We start from the raw sequence: 16,092 nt of genomic DNA, 5'->3' as shown, positions 1-16,092 counted from the left end.
GGTCTCATCACGAAGGGCGACGAGAATCTGTACAGGTCGGAAGTTGACCTTCTGACCACGTGGTGCAGGGACAACAACCTCCTGCTGAACGTCAATAAGACCAAGGAAATCATTGTTGACTTCCGGAAGGGTCACACAACACACCTGCCGCTGATCATCGACGGTGCTGTGGTGGAGAGGGTGAGCTGCACCAAGTTCCTGGGGGTGCACATCAGTGAGGACCTCTCCTGGTCCGCAAACACCTCGTCACTGGCAAAGAAAGCTCAGCGCCGCCTGTACTTCCTGCGGAAGCTCAGGCGTGCATGTGCTCCTCAGGCAGTCCTGTCTACATTCTACCGTGGCACCATTGAGAGCGTCCTCACCAGTTGCATCGCTGTCTGGGGTGGTAACTGCACTGAACAGAACTTGAAGGCCCTGCAACGCATAGTGAATACGGCTGGTAAGATTATTGGTGCTTCGCTCCCCTCCCTGAAGGACATTTACACCTCCCATCTCGCCCGCAAGGCAACCTCGATTGCCAGAGATGTGAGTCACCCGGCTCACTCTTTGTTTGACCTTCTGCCCTCTGGGAAGAGGTACAGGAGCCTGCGCTCCCGCACCACCAGACTCGCCAACAGCTTCTTTCTCCAGGCTGTTAGGGCCCTGAACTTGCTACCCCCTTCTGCGTAGCGTGCGGCACTGTTGCGCTATTTTCGGGAATGTCTGCTGTACGCGCACTTGCTCCTTTTTTTTCTGCTCCTCTTATTTATTTATTTATTGTTGTGTTATTTATTCATTATTTATTCAGCACGCTTTTGTTATATTTGTTTACTTGTTTGTCTGTTGTGAGCCATGTCTTGTCACCGTGGGATAGGGGGGAACGAAATTTCGATTTCTTTGTGTGTCTTTGGCATGTGGAGAAATTGACAATAAAGCTGACTTTGACTTTGACTTTGATCTCTTCCCCCCATGTTACATGACAGATGCGATACGATTCTCTCATCTCCTGCGATACGGTGCGATACAGTACGATTTAATTTCAAAACAATGCGATCCAGTGCGATACGTTACGATGCAACTGCATCTTACAGGTCGTATCGATTTTCCGATGCATATCGGTGAATTTTCCCAACCCTAGTACAGTGTGTATACTAAGGGATGGGAATCTTCACCATCAAAGAGATACGATACACATCTCGATACACTGCCAACGATTCGATACATTCACGATTCATGGAATTGCCAATGATAAGATGCGATACGATTCTCCCATCTCCTGCGATACGGTGCGATACAGAACGATTTAATTTTAAAATAATGCGATCCAGTCCGATACGATACGATACGATGCAACTGCATCTTACAGGTCGTATCGATTTTCCAATGCATATCGGTGAATCTTCCCAACCCTACCTGTAATGATTGATCTTGCCAAGGAACTTGCCCGTGACAAGAAGGCATTAGACAATTTGATTATGGATCGGACAACTGCATTCTATCGTATGAAGAACGGTCTTGCAAAAACACTGCTTTATAGAACACTTGAGAACATCCGGAACTGCCATTTTTCTCTCAACATTGATGAGCGCACCAGCAACAACAACAAGAGGGAGCTTGGTATTCTGGTGAATTATTTCTCAAAATCGGATGAAAAGGTGGTGCTAGAGCATTTGGCTTCATTGGAGGTGATAACCGTTGATGCAGAGTCTCTGCATAAGGAACTTGTTAACCTTTTTGAAAAAATGTGTGGATCAAAGAGTGGGCTGGAGACCCGGATCCGCAGTAATCAAGCACACCATCTTCTGGATGTAGATGGCGACATTTGTCATCATGTACACAATGCATGTAAACAGTTTTGTTCAGTATTTGAACACTGGGCAGAAGGCCTGTTTACTGATCTCTACAACGACTCAAAGTGGTCTCCAGATCATAGAGAAGACATGTCAGAGATATGCGAGCTTCTCCATATCAAATACACAGTGCCAGAACGCTTCGTGAATCACCGCTGGCTTTCTGCATATGATCTGTCTGTCGGCACTTTGAAGATCTAGGATGCTTTGCAGGTGTTTTATTATGCCTTTGTGTCTTCTGACCTGAGGCATGTGTATCATGGCATAGTGCTGGAGATTTATAGAAGAATGAATGTCAGTATCAGTAGCAGACAGAGAATTAAAGAAATCACAGAATCCCTGTCAAGGAAGAAGCTGACGGACGGTGGCAAAGCCAGGAAAGCCCACATCTTTGACAAAGTCCTCTTCAAAGCCAAGCAAAGTCGTCTCATGATTCAGTTTTGTCAGTCTGCTGTGCCAATCTTGAAAAGATATGTCTGTCTTTTCCAGAGCACAGAACCACTAATCCATATCGTCCATAACAAGCTTGAAGAGTTATTCCGTGATTTTTTGGCATGCTACGTAAAGCCTGAAAGGATTCCGGCATCCTCCCGTGAGCTGAAAACCATGGATTTAGAAGATGCAGAGATTTTCTTACGAGAGAAGGACATCTTCACAGGCGCAGCTGTTCAAGCCATCATTAAAGACAGCAGAAAGGATGACTCTACAGCTCTGCACTTTATGAGGAAAGCCACCAGGGCATTCCAGGTATGCGGGAAGTACCTGCAAAAGAAGATGCCATTGAGCTTCTAAGATCCATTTCGTGCATCCTGCAGCTAGAGGGCATGCTGTGACATCCCGAGGTCTGAAGCAGCTCCAGGAAATGGTTGCAGTTTTGAATGAGGAAGAAAAGGAGAGGTTTTCTTCACACTTTCAACAGATGCAGTCAGATATCAACTGTTAAGGTTTTCCAGGTTATCTTATCGTAGGATTATGTTGGAATGTAGACTATAATGATTAACCAATCTTGTCTTGCTCTCACAACGCAGTAAAATAAAGTGGTTGCTTCCTCTGCTTGATTGACCAGCTGCAGAGGAAGCAATCAAAGTTGTTCTGTTTCCCACAACATCGTAAAACACCCCCTGCTCTGATCTTACCAGAGGCCGGGGGTTCACCAAACCTGTCAACTCTCAACCCCCACTCTGTTTCTCTTAATAAATATGCCATTGCAGGGTGGAGAGTTCAGACCTCCATTCGATCATCGCTGCACACACAGCGACGAATGGACTCTCCACCTGCAGGTGTTTAAAAGGACTTGCTTGTCTCCCGTGTGGTTCTTGCAAAATAAGTTGGAGTGAGCAAATCTCTAACATCAACCTTCGTTTGTACAACAGTAAAGAGATGAAGGTGGATGAATGGTGGGCTAAGGTTGCTGTTTTTGACAAGTATGATGCTGTCTGCAAATTGGTGTTTTTCGTTTTGAGCATCTTTCATGGACCGCAGGTTGAATCATCTTTTAATACTATCGATGACATCATGGACATTAGATCATGTCGTATGACTATAGAGACTTGTAGTGCCATTCAAACAGTGAAGTACCATGTGAAAACCTCTGCTGTCACTTATTTCAAGAGAAAAGATATCCAGCATGATGTTGTGGACAAGAAACTGTGTGTTAATTTGCGACAATGTGCCAGTGAGTACAAAAAAGACCTTAAAAGACACAGTTAAGAATATCACATCAAGGAGAATGCATAGTTTGACTACAAATACTACCACGCAGGACAAATCTACCAAAGGACACACATTGGTGCAATCTACATCAGTCCCCTCGATCTCAACAACTGCAAATCCTCATACAGGAACATATTCGTCCATCTCTGAAGCAGCAAATACATCAGGCCCAGTGCATCAACCACCACTAACTATCTCCAGGCCGTCAGACACCCAGCCCTCCACTACTAGAGCACCACAACCCAGCACTTCAACTCCACAAGTAGACACTAATGTTCCCAATTCACAGCGTAAGCGTGAAGCCAGACTGAATGTGCTGGAAATGTTGATGAAGAAAAGAAAGAAAAATAACTGAACATTATGACTGCACAGCAGCATGTACATATTGATGTAAATATTTTTATATAAACTTTTGAATAAAACACAGAGATTAACTCTCATTGTATTATAAGAAAGACTGGATAAAGGCGCTCACAACAATCTGTGGCAAGGTACTTCAGTGTTTATATATTTGTCATATGTTTTGATTTATATGCTTACCATGTCTTTAAAATTTATCTTTCACAATTCATTTCCAAAAGATAGGCATTATGAGTGTTCTTTGATAACAAGATATGTGGTTGTAGATATACTATGTTGCAAAAAATTAACAGTTTTCATCAAAAAGAAAAACTCCAGAATTGATTGTGCCATTTTGATGTATTATATTCACCTTGGTAGCCCACCAAGCAGGAATATTTGTTTAACAAAACTGTTGAAATTGAAAGATGAAATTAATGCTTTTGGGGTTGCTTTACGGCCAAAATCCGGGACTTTCCAGGGAGCTTTGCCCCTAGGCCCCCTCCCCGGCGTTGCCCCTGGCCCCCTGCTGCCCCCAATGGGGGGCCTGTGGGCCCTGTGGCCCCCAATAGGGGCCTGTGGCCCCTGGCCCCCTGCAGCCCGTGAAGGGGGTACAGCTCTTTCAACATCCAGCTGATAAAGTCCATCAACTCTCTGAGCTTCGAGTCCAAAAAGAGTGCCATTTTTTCCACGTAGTATGTAGTAGCAAGACTTCTAGAAACTGCACTATAATTCCTTTTTTAGTAGCAGCTCCCACTGAGTACCGATTTCCAGCGAGCTTTGGAACATAGAGAACATTATGCATCTTGACATGTTTTGCATCACGTATTGCGAAGATAATTTTTAAATTATGTAGTAGTAGTTAAGACTACTATTCCAAGCATGCTTAGGGATTCCCGTAAGGCACAATTGTCAAACTCAAGGCCCGGGGGCCAGATACGGCCCGCCACATCATTTTATTTGGCCCGCGAAGACAAATTGTGCATCAAATTCGTGTGTCATTACTAGAATTGCAAATTGTCTTCACTTTTAATATCTTTTTTTAAAATATTTGACCAGTTTTCACTCGTCTGATTTGAAAACGAGTTATTTGTCAGTTTGTTTTGTAGCTTTTACTGTATATAATATGACTTACATTCATTTGGATTGACAGTCATAATGGCCCTCCGAAAGAAGCTATGACTACAATGCGGCCCGCGAAAATAATGAGTTTGACACCCCTGCCGTAGGCATTGCATGTAATGTGGGCACAAGGTTTGGAAGTAAACAGAACTCGAAGCAACACGTCAGTGTCCAGTGTCATCATTATACATGGTGTCAGAAGTGGCGAACTGTAGGTCTCCGCGGTAGTTTGAGCAAAAATGTTAGCTGACGAAACGTTTTAGTGCAGTTTGAACCGAAATTGACCGCTACGAAGAAAACGACAGAGCCCCGAGTGGAGTGCTAGCTTGTTAGCTCCAGCACACAGGCAAGTTAGGCGAGCAACGGTGCACCTGAGGTCCCGCCCGTGAAAGAGAGAGAGAGAATCGAGAAAGATGGCGACAGCTGTGCAACTGACACCCCTAGACCCATTTGACTTTTCAAGCCCGGTAGAATGGCCGCGGTGGATCCACAGATTCGAGAGGTTCGGCATCGCAACGGCTCTCGACAATAAGGAGGAAGAATACCAGGTGAATTCACTCCTGTATGCAATGGCAGATGCAGCGGATCTCACAGTTTTGCCATTAGCTGAGGCTGATAAAAAGAATTATGCGACTGTTAAAGCAGCATTTGAGCAGCACTATGTCGGAGAGCACACACTAGTCCTCTGGCCGATGTTTTTCGCCTCTGCTGCGGAAAAAGCGCGATGGCGACTCGGATTGTGTCCGTCTGAACCACTGCGCCCCTTTTTCAGAACTCAACATTCTCCACAGAATAACATTCAACCGCTCATTTTTGTCGAGACGTATTAAAAACAGGGCCGGCGCGACGATGTGATCAAACTCCGCACCATAGGCGGGAAGGAGACCTGAACCGTGGATGACCTCTCCAGGCTGACCAAAAACGAGACTCTCCGCGTGAAAATGCAGGACATCTTCAATGTGAGCCCGCAGCAACAGCGCCTCTTCTCCTGGGGCAAGCAGATGGAAGATGGCCAGACAATATTTGATTATAATATCCAGCCATAAAATGCACAATAAAGTGAAAAAAAAAACATATATAAGTCGCACCGGAGTATAAGTCGCACTTTTGGGACAAATTGATTTGTCAAAGTCCAACACCAAGAACAGACCAGCAACAACAGGCTAAACGATACGGTATGCTAACATGACATATACACAAACGAGGAGCTGAGAACGGGCCTGACTGTAAGGGAGCAGACAGTACAGCCAAGTGCGTAGTAGACTTTATTGTGGGGAAAGGTGGGAGTAGCCGGCGCCGGAGCGGCGCTCTGGCTGGGGCGGACAGGCACCTCTGCGGAAATATCCGAACGGGTAAGCGAGTCAGGCTTACAGGGGGCTGAGCAAAGCAGCATCACGGGACAGGCTGACATGAGGGCCTGCGCTGGCAGCGCTGATATAGCGCCGTTAATGAGCCGTGGCAGGTGGTAGCGATTCCGCTGACAAGAAGGGCGTGGTCGTGCCGCAGGTGACGCCAGCACGTGACACTGACGTAACATTCAGCGTTATTCAAATAACTATTACATAAATAACACGTTTATCAAACCATCTGTGTCACTCCAATTCATTAAATCCATCGATCGTCCTTTATGTAAACAATGCCGCATATGCCCCGCGCCGCTGATGTCGGACTCGTCGTGAGTTGCATTTCTAATTATTCCACAGACCCATATAACAATATATAAAGTATGTATCAAATAACTATCATATTACAACAGTATTATCAAACCATCGGTGTCACTCCAAATCATTAAATCCATCGATCAAATTCCTCATCCTTTATGTCAACAACGCCACGCGTGCGCCGCACAAATCTAGTGTATAACTATATTCTAGCATTAACAAAGTACCAGGAAAGACGTGGGTTTGGTAAACGACTCTTTATTTAACAAAACAAGAGTTCAACAAGCCAACAACTACTGAACTGTAGCAGGAGCGACTTATGTTTTTGTTTCACAAATTTTTATTTGATCATTAACACATCACTTACTTACAGGTATAGTTGACCACTTCACATGTTATTTTTAGTATAGTTGATCACTTCACATGCTTTTATATCTTTATCTTGAACATATTCAAAACATAAAAAATAAAGAAAAAAATCAAATAAAGCAATTAACACTTTAAAGCGCCATATCCAAGTCCACTGTCTGCTGTATGCACACTTGCTCCATTTTTGCTCCTCTTACATTTATTATGTTATTTGTTTATTTATTATTTATTCATCACTCTTATTTATTCATTGTTTGTGCCTTCTTGTTTTTTTTTTGTGTTGTTTACTTGTATGCATATTGTGTACTATGTCTTGTCACCGTGGGATAGTGGAAACGTAATTTTGATCTCTTTGTGTGTCTTGGCATATGAAAAAATCGACAATAAAGCAGACTTTGACTGATGAAACAACCAAATAAACAAAACAAAAAAAATACATCTGAAAAATATATATTTTCAGACGAAACTGGATGAGGCCGCTCTAAATGGGAAGGGCTTAAGAAAAATGGCACCAAAAAGAAACTCATATTTTGCAGGTAACAAACTTCAAGTTGTAAAATATGCTGCCGAAAACAGTAATCGAGCAACAGAAAGAAAGTTTGGAGAACCGTGATGTACCAAAGCATACTGTAATTTGAATTTCAAGTGACGTCAGTGGCACGGCGGTTGTTTACATAAAGGACAAACGTACCCACGTACGTACTACCGGCATCATTAGCGGCTTTGTTTCAAAGTGACACGGAAGACGCAGAGATTGAAGGATTTAAGGATTTGGAGTGACATAAAAGGCTTGAAAAACTATTATGGCTTTTACGGACGCCCGGTCCAGCTCTACTGAGCTCTCGTTCACCTCCGTGGATCGAAGTCGGGGGCCGGCGCTCGGCCGGGTAGCTGTCCGCGGACGGTGCATGGGGCTCGGACTTGGCTTTTACGCACACCCGGTCCTATTGTATGGAGCTCTCTTCCACACGCTTGGAATTTTGTTTTGTTAAATAAAGAGCCGTTTACCAAACCCACGTCTTTCCTTGTACTTTATTAACGCTACAATATAGTTATACAGTAGATCTGTGAAATAACGATGAGGCTGACGTCAGGACGCACGCGCGGCGTTGTTGACAAAGGACGAGGAATTTGATCGATGGATTTAATCATTTAAAGTGCACAGATGGTTTTTATAATATTGCTTATATAATAGTTATTTGAAATATAATTTATATATCGTTATAAGGGCCTGTGGAATATTTTGAATTGCAAGCGCCGTCAGCCGCGCGCACCCGTTGTTGACAAAGAACGATCGATGGATTTAATGAATTGGAGCGACACCGATGGTTTTATAAACGTGTTATTTATGTAATAGTTCTCTATAATAACTCTATATGTTACGTCAGGCCCATTCCCAGCTCTTCGTTTGTGTTTGTCACGTTAGCATACCTATCGTTTAGCCCAGGGGTGGGCAAACTTTTTGACTTGCGGGCCGAATTGGGTTCTAAATTTTGAAAATCACTTCAGTGCCTGCAGGTCAGATTAATGAAAGATGTATGTTTATCTTATGAGATCACATCAAACGGCAAACATTCTGACCAAATATATAATCTTGAAGAATCGGTGAAAGCATACATCCAAATAAAGTAATCAAAACGGCAACACTGTGAGGGGTATCTCAAAATCAGAGCAGAGTTTTAACTCACAAACACCTGGTAACAGAGGTGAGGAAACGGGAAACACTTCCTTAAAGTAAGCCTTAAGAACTTTACAGGTTAAGATTAGTCACAAACAGGTGGTGCGTCAATGTCCTTGAGCATCCTGCATTGTTTGAAAATGAGAATGGTCGCTAGTTTCAATCCCTGGTATTTGTACAGCTCATATTCAAAATGCATTTTTTTACAACAAACTTGAAAGCCTCCCCTTCATTTTCAGTGGGAACAGTGTTGATGGTCTGCCTTTTTTTGCTAGTGTGTCATAGTCTGGAGTAAAATTTGTTGTGGCAATTCTTAGGAGAGATCCGAGGTGTTGGTCCGTTTACCTATATCTGTGACGGGTTGATGTTGATGTTCAAGTGGCTGAACGTCATGTCGCGTACGTCGAGCCAAATTGGCCACTCTTTTTAAACACTCGGCACTCAGTGTCCACCTTGCTTTTCCTTGGGCGACTCATTTTAATGGAAGGATTCCAGGGCAGGGGAAGGTTTGTGCATGCGTGGCTTTAGCGTAAAACTGTATCCGAAAGCTCGGCGCGCAAATTACAAGAATGCTGTCGTCACAGCCCATGCTCTAAATTCGGCCCTGAGACAAATAGAGCGCGAGTGCGCCATTTCCGTACTACTGAGTACGTACACGCACTTGTGAGTGTGCACCGAGCTTTCTGACACGGCTTCCGGTAGTAAATGCGCAGGCGAGTGGTTCCCCATCTACTGGGGAAACGCAGTCATTGCAGGCAAAATGACCGAAAAAAAAAAAGTTTAATAATACAATTTATTTAGGGTTGGCGGGCCGGATTAAACGGTCCCGTGGGCCGGATGTGGCCCGCGGGCCGTAGTTTGCCCATACCTGGTTTAGCCTGTTGTTGCTATCGTATCGAACGATCGATAGATTTTATGAATTGGAGTGACACAGATGGTTTTATAAACATGTTATTTATGTAATAGTTGTCTTTAATAACTCTATATGTTACGTCAGGCCCGTTCTCAGCTCTTTGTTTGTGTTTGTCACATTAGCATACCTATCTTTTAAGTCAAGTCAAGTCAAGTCAAGATTATTTGTATAGCCCTAAATCACAAACAGTCTCAAAGGGCTTCACATAGCCAAAATTGACAATTATTCTCAAAGCATCCCCTGATCATAAGCTCCCAAAAGGGCAAGGAAAAACTCAAAAAACCCCTACCAGGGGAAAATGAGAAACCTTGAGAAGGGACCACAGATGGAAGGATCCCCCTTTCAGGATCACCAGGTTATAATGGATGCAGAGAGTACACAAGTAATACATAATATGAAAATCAATGAAATCAATGGATGTCGGAGGTGTCCTCGATTGTCCTGGCAGTGTCCTCAAGGGGGCCGAGCCGCAGCTCCCCCATCCCGAACTGGTCCCCGAGAATCCAGCCAGCCGCTATCCGCTTTCGAGCCACCTAACCCCCTCCCCAGCCGGGGAGGAGGTGGGCAGAGAGAACAGAACAAACTCCGGCCAAATCGGCCATCACAAGTTAGTTAAAGGCCATCTCATAGAAATGTGTCTTTAAACGTGTCTTAAATGTTTCTACTGAGGTAGTAGTTCTAATATCCATTGGTAGGGCATTCCAAAGCTCTGGAGCCCGAATAGAGAATGCTCTAGACCCTGCAGACATTTTCTTGGCCCTCGGTATAACTAAAAGACTAGCGTTTTGCGAACGAAGGTTACGAGACGGAACATAAGGAACGACTAGGTCGACGAGATATGAAGGCGCTAAGCCATGCAGTGCTTTATAGGTTAGTAGAAGAACCTTGAAGTCACATCTTAAATGGACCGGGAGCCAATGTAATTCGGCTAATATTGGGGTAATGTGATCAAATTTTCTTGACCGTGATAGCAGCCTCGCAGCGGCATTTTGGACTAACTGTAGACTTTTAATACTGGATTTAGGAAGACCAGAGAACAATACATTACAGTAGTCCAGGCGCGACGTGACGAACGCATGTATAATAGTTTCCGCATCCCCAGTCGAGAGGATAGGACGAATCTTAGCAATATTACAAAGGTGAAAAAACGCAATCCTGGTTATATTCTTAATGTGTTTTTGAAAGGAGAGCGTTTGGTCAAATATTACCCCGAGATTAGTTACCGTATCACTCTGAGTGATAGTACGGTTATCTATAGTTATAGTGGTTTGCTTAAATAAATGTTGATAACGAGTAGGACCAATTATCAACATCTCAGTTTTATCCGGGTTAAGACGAAGGAAATTGAGAGACATCCATTGCTTAATCTCCGCAAGGCACGCCTCGAGATTACAGCAGTCCTGTGGATCTGTCATCGATAACGGCATATATAATTGGGTGTCATCCGCGTAGCATTGAAAACTAATATTATATTTACGTATTATGCCCCCAAGCGGAATCATATAAATATTAAATAAAATCGGTCCGAGTACCGATCCCTGTGGGACACCACAAGTAACATTATAAAGCTCAGAGGACGTATTACCATGGACCACTCGGTGCGTCCTGCCTGATAGATAGGAATTGAACCAGCTTAGTGCTGACCCTGAGATACCAACACAACTTTTAAGACGCCCTAATAAAATATTGAAGTCTACAGTGTCAAAGGCAGCACTAAGATCAAGTAGTAACAATACAGACGACGTATTTGAATCCATAGCTATGAGGAGATCATTAGTCACTTTAGCAAGTGCTGTCTCTGTAGAATGATTGGCTCTAAAACCAGACTGAAAAGAGTCATATCGATTATTATCGACCATGTAATCAATAAGCTGCTGTGCTACTACTTTTTCGAGAAGTTTTGCTATGAATGGGAGGTTTGAAACTGGCCTATAATTACTGAGACAGTCCGGGTCAAGATTTGCTCGCTTAAGTAGTGGTTTAATAATAGCGGTTTTAAAGGCCATTGGCACTATTCCAGAGGAAACAGACAGATTGATTATATTTAAGATGGACGGTCCTAAAATTGGAAATAATTCTTTAAGTAGTTTGGCTGGAAGCGGGTCGAGTAAACATGTTGTTTGTTTAGCCGTACTAACCAATTTTGTAAGCATTTCAAGGGACACGCTTTTAAAATTTGAGAGGGTTATTGCATGATCCCCAGCGCTAGTAACCGGCGGAGCGATTGGCATGGTATTCTTGATCTCGTCCCTAATGGACTCAATCTTTTGAGCAAAAAATTTCATAAACTCGTCAGCTGAGTGGAAGGAGCTATCGGGGGTCGGCTGGCGCAGAGTTAGCTTTGCCACTGTATCAAATAAGTATTTAGGATTATTTTTATTAAGATTAATGACTTGCGAAAAATAACGAGTTTTTGCTAAAATAAGCGCATCTTTATATTTCAGGAGGCTGTCCTTCCATGCCTGATGGAAAACCTCAAGTTTGGTTAAACGCCATCTGCGCTCATGCTTTCTACATAATTGTTTAAACGTACGTGTTTCATCTGTGAACCACGGAGTTGGCCATCTACGGCGAGTTTTCAGACGTAGCGGTGCCACAGAGTCGATGGCTTTTAATAATGTCGCATTGAATTCATTTGTAAGATTATCGATAGAGCCACTGTACGCGGGAAACATGGCGGTTGCCGGCGACAGTAACTCAGATAGCGCAGTTGCAGTCATGGAGTTAAAATTACGGCTGCTATAATTCTGATTGCTCTCTTGTCTTTGACAAGGAACTAAAATTTCAAATTTTATTAAAAAATGATCAGACAGAACAGTAGTGTATGGCAGTACTGTTATATTTGAGGTTGTTAGTCCTCGGGATAATACCAGATCTAAGGTATTTCCATTCTTATGCGTTGCTGCCTGTACAGCTTGCGTAAAACCAAACGTATCGATTAAAGTTTGAAATGCCGAAGTCAGTGGTTCCGACGGTGAATTCATGTGGATGTTGAAATCACCCATGATAACTATATTATCTGCATTTGTCACTAGATCAGCCACAACTTCTGAAAATTCATCCAGGAAGCCAGAGTAAGCCCCGGGTGGGCGGTAAATAACAACAAGATAGAATGACGGTAACGCAGTGGATCGCACAATGAGAACTTCAAATGTTTTAAATACGTGAATTGAGCGAGGCCTAAATCTAAGCTCAGAATTTGAGATGAGGGCGACACCCCCACCCTTTTTTCGAGGACGAGCCACATGCGAGCTCACAAAATTTGGAGGCGAGGCCTCGTTAAGTGGCAGCAGTTCATTAGGTTTTAACCAGGTCTCGCAAAGACCAAAAACGTTTAGATTATGTTCCGTGATAAGGTCATTAACGAGAACTGCTTTCGTATGAAGTGATCTAATATTCATAAAACCGAATTTAAGTGTAATTGGTTGATCAGGGTGCGTATCTATCGAAGGATTTTTAAACGGGATGCAAGTAAAATTGTGTTCTCTAGGCCTAATATCACCTCTCAAAAGTTTATTAGGGCGGTGGGATGAACCGACCGTGGGAATTTGATGATGAGTATTTGTTACACATGTGAAGTTATCTAAAACAGGCACCGTTTCATCAGCAAGACCGGTCGGGACGGAGTGATTGGATTTGTCTACTACCCCAGTAGAAAGTGTGTTTATGTGTACTGCAGCACTATTTAAACTGTCGCGCTCTAGTCTACACGAGGAGCTATGTGTATGCTGAAAGTCTAGCCTAGCGCTAGTTAACTTTAACTTAACAGACTCCAAACCCATCCTCACAGGTGGTCTAATCACCTGTGCCCTGACCTGCTCTAAAGTGACCTGTCATGAGTGGCTCAAACAGTAATCTATATTCCTAGAAAGAGTGAAGGCGCCTTCACGGTTAGGGTGAAGGCCGTCCTTCCTCAGCAGGTCGGGGCGGCCCCAGAAGGAGGACCAGTTATCTATAAAATACAGTCCCTGCTTTTTACAGAACCCAGCCATCCATCGATTAAGGGAGACTAATCTACTAAACCTCTCATCAGTGCCTCTCCCAGGCAGGGGGCCAGAGACAAATACTCGATGCCGACTCATCTTTCTGGCAAGATCACAAGTCCTCGCTATGTTTTTCTTTGTGATCTCTGACTGTCTCATCCTAACATCATTGGAGCCGACGTGTATCACTATGTCCGAGTAGCTAGTGTTGTTGGAACTACGCTGTTGACTAGGCCTATTGCGAGTCAGCTCCCTAAGATTAGCTTCTATGTCGGGTGCTCTGCCCCCAGGAATACACATTACCGTGGCTGGATTTTTAAGCGTAATGTTGCGGGTAATGGAGTCGCCTATGACCAAAGTGCGAGGGCCAGCAGACCGAGATGACTTTGGACGGCTATGCGTCTTACCTGGCTCATCGCGATTAGCAAGCCGCTTGGGGCTAATGCTAACCGGGCTAGCGGGCTGACTACAGCCCGCGTCTGTGTCCGCCGCAACTACTGTTATCGCACTATTCTGCTCTAACTGGCGGACACGTCCCTCTAGCAGAGACAACCTCTCTAAGAGAAGGGTGCAGTTGGTGCACGAAGCCGTACATACCTCTTGGTCCGCTGCCATACTTTGTGTCCGAAGAGCGACGATCTGTCAGAACAACCCGGAAGCCGCAGTAGCCTGTTGTTGCTATCGTTTAGCCTGTTGTTGCTCGTTCATGACTGTTCTTGGTGTGGGATTTTGTCGAATAAATTGCCCCCCAAAATGTGACTTACACTCCGAAGCGACTTATATATGTTTTTTTTTTCACTTTTTGGGACATTTTGTGGCTGGTGCGACTTATACTCCGGAGCGACTTATAGTCCGAAAATTACGGTACAAGTTGCTACACGAAATAAAATAGATCAAATAACTATAACATAAATAAGTTTTTCAAACCTTGTCTCACTCCAAATCATTAAATCCTTCAAACGTGGGGCCCTTCGTCATCTTCGTCATCCTGTGATCGAATCCTTTGTCCTTTATGTAAACAACCGCCGTGCCGCTGACGTCACTTGCAGTTCAAATTACAGTAGTACCTTACTACATCGCGGTTCGTTTATCGCGGTTTCACTACATCGCGGATTTTTGAATTTTGAACATTTGTGAAAAAATTCACATATAAGTTGTTCCTGATTACAAGTTGCCCCCCACCCAAACTATGGAAAAAAAAAAAACGCGACTTATAGTCCAAAAATTACGGTAATAGTACATCTAATATGAGTTCAGTTAAATCCACTTTTAAATTCCCACCATTTCACTGATTTTGTTCAAACCAATCAATATTTCAATAACACCATTACAGCATCATCACATATATGGTTCACAAAAATAAAAGTGACAAAATGTACAAAACTCAAAACAATTCAGCAAAAGACTGAACGACTTTCAATATCCAAATGTCTCTATATCCCTTCGGTTGGCTTCTCCAGATTTTCCTGAATGGTCAGATTAGGTTAGTTGGAAAGGCCCTAGGGGTGCAAGAATGCTTAATAAGGGGGTGCGAGGATACCCTGGGGAAATTTACCATTTTTCGGGGATAATGGTCGGGTAACCGGAAAAAGTGAAGAATTCTGGAAATCAAGAAGTCATTGTGTTAATTGGCATTAGGGATGATGCTAATTAAGCCTTATAGCTGTAAAGTAAACCAATTATTATTATAATAATTATTTAATATATATTATATATAATATTTTTTATTCATTTATTATTCGTATTTTATGTAGTTTTAATTTATTTTTGTAAGTAATAAAGTTAAGTACTGTTAAACGAATAACAATACACAATAAAAACTTGGGAAGCTAACATGATTTTGACAGGTATACTTCAGAACACAGTTACTCAGAAAACATTGATCACAACGTGTCTAGTACGTGTCACTCACTGCATAAGCCTGCTTCGGCTTCACACTGTTAGTTTCTCTTCAGTCATCAGCCGAGGTCGACCTAAGAAGGTATGTATGTGTACTGACTCGTGCTGTATATTTAGTAGTAATACGCTTTTCTCATAATTACAATGCCATGCTATAATCATTAATAACCTCTCAGTGTTCATAGTTTATATAAATGTTTTTGAAAAAATCAAACATGTAAAAGTTTGCAATGTAATGTGGTGTGATATTGTGCATGTAAACTTTACATGCACAATATTACACCATGTATAGACATGTATCACAGACATGCACACTATACTTTTCTTTTGTAGACCTACACCAGTATTTAGATAAACAAAACAAAGTCAATTGTATAAAGTAATATAGTCATAACATACACTTTTATTGTAACTTCAATTTTGCTTTGTTACTCTTTGAAGTTGAGGAGACACTCATTACAGGGAGCTTTGCCTTTTGTCTCCCTCTTGCACATAAAAAACAAAAAATAACAAAATTCTTGTTTTCCAGGTTTATCTTCAGTTTGTCCAAGAAACGAAAGTGGAATGATGACTATGTTCAGTATGG

The sequence above is a fragment of the Syngnathus scovelli genome, chromosome 6, assembly GCF_024217435.2.
Source record: "Syngnathus scovelli strain Florida chromosome 6, RoL_Ssco_1.2, whole genome shotgun sequence".
Classification (NCBI taxonomy): domain Eukaryota; kingdom Metazoa; phylum Chordata; class Actinopteri; order Syngnathiformes; family Syngnathidae; genus Syngnathus; species Syngnathus scovelli.
The sequence above is the reverse complement of the archived record's forward strand: the minus strand, read 5'-3'. Positions refer to the sequence as shown.